This window comes from Haemaphysalis longicornis, unplaced genomic scaffold (genome assembly GCF_048455015.1).
Source record: "Haemaphysalis longicornis isolate Haplotype H1 unplaced genomic scaffold, Haemaphysalis longicornis Haplotype H1 scaffold_6, whole genome shotgun sequence".
NCBI lineage: Eukaryota > Metazoa > Arthropoda > Arachnida > Ixodida > Ixodidae > Haemaphysalis > Haemaphysalis longicornis.
Window position 1 is genome coordinate 154743017 of NW_027526407.1, and position 5257 is coordinate 154748273.

The following is a 5257-nucleotide window of genomic DNA, read 5'->3' on the forward strand; positions in this document are numbered from 1 at the left end:
CATTTGCACTCGCAGCGCCTGCGTCACATCCACGGTCGCTTTTTAATTAAGCGCCTCACGAGATCAGTACGTGTGGGCATTCGCAGAAACTGCCGTCGATGCGGATTCGACAGTGCTACGGCGGCTCTGCTCTGTGATGGAAATAGATTACACTTGTGCAGACCGATGAGTGATTGCGTTTTTTCTGTTTATTCGTTGCAATAATTCACCGCCACGTGAGAGATTGATGTATGTATAATATATTACCAGTATTTCCTTCAAACGAAACTACTTGTGAGTGACGCGCTGTCCTGTCTATTTCTTGTTCCTTTTTTGTGCTTCGTTTTTTCCGCGCTGATTTTCAATCATCATAAGTGCAACGAGATTGTCGAGGAGGCAATAGGGGATGCTTGCAAAAAAATTAAAGCCAGTTGTTCCGGCGCCAGTCTGAGCGGCTGATTGTCTTTACAAAGATTCCTTTAGGTGCGGCTTCTTTCTTGGGCGTAATGTCAGAGTCGTCTTAGTGGCTAATTGCCGTATAATTTCTATCCGGATAGTTCCCGTAAAATTACATTTACAACTGTTTTCTGTAACGACACTCAATCGTAGGTGACCATGTATTGACAGCAGGCAGTAATTCTGGAATGTTTAAAACTTCACTATGAACCAACTATTCGTCGCTAGTAGGTGAAACTCAGCAAAATGGCAGAGTCGTCTCAGCGGCTAATTGTCATATAATTTGTTTTCGTATCTTCAGATATCACGAAAGTTAGATCCGTTTTCTGTAACCACACTCTCTCCACATATGTTCATGGTTCACTGCGCAACAACCAATGTGAGGAAGCCAGTGTACAAAAACCAAGTTAACACCGATCTCCCTGAACTTCCGGCTTCACCTCTAAATACGAGTGTATTGCGGGAAAGACATTTCTAGGGTACCATCAGCCGTTTTAAACGCTGTGTCTAAAGGTACGTCGGACGTACCCGCAAAATTTCTTAAAGATACGTCGGACGTATTCGCAAAATTTCTTAAAGATACGTCGGACGTACCCGCAAAATTTCTTAAAGATACGTCGGACGTAAGATATACTTCGGACGTATCCGCGAAACTTTGTTAAGTACGTCGGTGTATTCGGTTTCACTCAGCCCAAACATGCAGCGTACGTTCAGCGTTTTCTCGCGTCGAATGTCGCGTCGCCAGAAATGCACGGCGACGCGAGCTGAAACTGGAGCGACGCCGATATCTTCGGTCGCCAGATATCGGCGTCGACGCAGCGCGAGAGAGCATCGGAAAGCGAGCGGCAGCGTCCGTCTTCGCGTGGTTTGGGGTCGTTCCTTTCAGCAGAAAACAATCAATTTCTTTTTAACTTACGGTAATCGGTTGCCTTGAGACAAATTGCAAGCTATTTCTGTTCGCAAGCGCTCATCCATTTGTGGCTTGTTCGGCTTTCATCGGGGAGATCGGGGATCTGCGATAGCTTTGTGTGAGTTAAATGAGGGAGCTCCGGTTACATCACATCCAGTATTAGCATAATGTGGCTTGTCAGCAAGATCGGTGCGTGACGAGCAAGCGTTATCAACGCCAGAATTCTGGCGCATTCCATTCCATTCGTAGCTCCCGTGGCTTGCGCAGGGGAGACCGGGGATGTGTGATAGCTTTTGTTGGCTCAAATAAGGGAGCTGTGGTTACATTGCTTGTAGCACTAGCATTATTGTCATCGGCTTCAAGATCGGTGCTCAAGAAGCAAGCGTTACCACTGCTCCAATCTCTCAAATACAACCAAAAGAAAGCACACACACGACACTATTCGTGGGCAGCCTCAGTTGGTACACCGAATTCTTCAAAACTTCTCGTTTCCTCCCGTGGTCGAGCGGTTGAGAGCCGGCTTACTGTTTTGAAAGTCTGTGGTTCGAATCCCGGCAAATCCACTCTTTTTTTTTTTTTTTTTTGCGGCGAGGGTTTGATCAGCTGTTTTTTACACGGTACAGACAGGGTGCCAGAACACCTTGCCTTTCAACCAACAAATGACGTTCGACGGTAACCTCAGTATCAAGGCAGCGCTGCAATTTGTTTTGCTTACAATTTGAATTCACGAACGTGCAGTCGGTACGCAACATGAAGGTTAAATCAAGTAGCAAGTAAAGCAGTTGTTCGAGGTGCGTCTTCGTTTATCATTCTATCTGGTTTTGTTTATTTAGTGACGCTAGATTTGACCGTGATGGCTCGAGATACATTTCGCAGCATTTCAATATTTGCCCGCCAACATAGCAATAAGTAAAGACGCCAAGTGATTTTTTTTTTCTTGCTAAAGCTAAAGTCTTGATAATTGCAGTTAAAGAAGCGACAATAACTGCTCATAAACGACTTCAACAGGATGGCATAGGTGTCCAGCAACGCCCGCCAACGCAGCGACTGGCGCGCGACTTCGCCTGCCTCCTGCGGGCCCGCGCCTTGACGCCGAACGACGCCAACGCTCGCACGACGCGTGATTTCGCGCCCATGTGGTTAGGGCTTTAACCAGAAACACATGAGGGAAAAAAAAGAAAGATACTCGCGTCGCACATGATTTTGTTTCCCTCTTGCGAGAACCCGTAGTAGTCCGCATTCGATCTCTGACCTCAGCGAAGGCTAACCGCCCCTTCAAATAAGGTCCAACTAGAGAACACGAGGGGAAAAAATACATTCTGCGTCAGGTTAGGCATCAGATTCTTGGCATATATACAGCAAACGCGTGATGGTTTTGCCGTCGATGGTTCGAGATAACCACGCTAGTTTTGAGCAACGCCGCTTTCGAGCCACTCTGGGCCCTGTACGTCCGACGTATCTTTAAGAAATCTTGCGGGTACGTCCGACGTATCTTTAAGAAATTTTGCGGGTACGTCCGACGTATCTTTAAGAAATATTGCGGGTACGTCCGACGTATCTTTAAGAAATATTGCGGGTACGTCCGACGTATCTTTAAGAAATTTTGCGGGTACGTCCGACGTACCTTTAGACACAGCGCGTTTTAAAAGGAAGGCCCAGGACCTAGTTTTTATTTTTTAGGAATTTTTATATACTGGGAAACGGCTTTTGCCATCTGGATCCTAGGTGCGAGCGTGACAGTGCACGACAGGGGCGGAGGACATGCCGGGCCCCTAAACAGTGCCGCTGCTACAAATATTTATACAATTGCTGCGGGAATGGGGGCAGACGCGCGACGTTTTTGTTTATGGCGAGCCCTGTGCCATCTTCGTTCCGGCGGCTGCAACTTGTGTCAACAGTTGCAACCGGTCAATTTTTCAGCGCTACAGCAACATTGTTTGGCGACATGGCAAATGCTGTATGGTGGAAGACAACGTGAATCGGATGTCTTCGATTAAAAAATTCACCCGCATTTCCCCGAAGGGGAGCATGGGGAAGTGCGAATGCACGGGTGATGCTATGAGGGGGAGTTATGTTGAAATGTGTTGGCATTCGCCCGTTAGTTGCATTTAACACCCCCGCGTGATCAAGTGGGGATTCACACACCCCGTTAGTCGTTCTCTGGAAATCTTGGTGAATTAAAGTGTATGTTCGAGGAGATCACACACACACGCAAGTAAAGTGAAACGACAGTATTCTTTATTCAGCACTTGTTGGTGTTGTCGTTGTAGTTGACGGTCATTATGACCGCCTTGTGGTCACTGAAATGTACGGTCAAGAGTTGTTGCAAGACCGCGCGTATCAGACAGTTCCTCGCAAAGGCCAGGTCGATGTAGCTGCCGTTGATGGTGGTGGGAGCCTCTAGCGGTAGGCAAGTCATGGAGTGGTTGGCGAGCATGTATTCCATCAACCACTCGCCGCCCTTTCGCACGTCCACGTTAAAGTCCCCAACAACCACGACCGGGTCCGAGGGCTTTACGCGCCTGGCCACGCTCTCCATTGCCGCGTCCACGTATTCGACGACGTCGTCGCGCGAGATGTTTGGCGCGAGGTGGAGGGTGGCGACCCCGATTCCGTCGCCCGAGTACGCGTCGGTGTAGACGGCACTGTACGGCGACTCGTCCCTGACCGGCGAGGTGGACACGGCGTGCGACACGAGGTTCGCGTAGACGTGACCGACGAGGTAGACGCCGCAGTACTCGCCCCGACTTCCGCTCCTGGCGAAGCAGCAGTCGTCGATGGGGAAGTGGGAATGCACGGGTGATGCGAAAGAATTCTTCTTGGCCAATCGCCCTAAGTGGGTATGTGCTAAAGAAATTAGGAACTCTTCTTGGCCAATCGCCCTAAGTGGGTATGTGGTGCGGATGGACGGACGGCGGTGGACGCGTGATTCAGGGTCGCTTAAGAAGTGCATTCGCACTTAAAAACATCGCATTGGTAACATGCCGGGCCCCTAAACAGTGCCGCTGCTACAAATATTTATACAATTGCTGCGGGAATGGGGGCAGACGCGCGACGTTTTTGTTTATGGCGAGCCAAAGTGTTGGGGGTTTAATGCCCCGAAGCTGTAGACGTGGGCCATTATGCGCGCCGTAGTGGGCAGCTCCAGATTAGTTTCTACCACTTGTGGCTCTTTAAAGGAGCCATGAAGAGAAAATACAACTTCGTTTAATTTAAAAGAACTAGGATTCAGTATCTCACTCAGCTCCATTACAGCCACAAAAGATGTTTTTTGAACGAAAAAAAGCAAGAAGTATTTAAAAACTTTCAAATTTTGCGCCACAGTGACGTCATATAAGCAAGAATGACGTCATACGGGCCAACAATAAAACATAATTTTCAGTGCGTTAACTGCATGTTAGCATTCAAGTGATGCGGTCAAATGGAACTAGAGGCCACATTACAGACGTCCAGTCATGTGTCGTCGCAACAGGTCAGTTGGGCGGCCGCCAATCGCACAAACATGGTTCCGTGACGTCATAGAAAAGTTGCGGGAAATTGGCTGGGGGGTAGCGACTGCTTCACACGTTTTCTTTAATATCTCCGTTATTTGTTCGAAGATTGCGATGATATTGGTATCATTGTTATCGGGACTAAGCAGTCTTTCTAATAAAACCAGCTTGTTTTTTGTCTTCATGGCTCCTTTAACGCGCGCCGAAATCTCGACACAACCGGCCGCCGCGGCTGTGAATCAAACCCGCGTCTCCGGGCTCAGACGCACAAGGCATTAGCAACTGAGCGAGCACGGTGCATGAGTCATTGCTCTAACAGTGCTAGAATGAATGATCGATAGGCGCTGATAAGAAATAGACAAGACGGTTCAGCGGGGAAAAGATATGGAAGAGGAAATAAATGCGGTGGGGGATAACATAT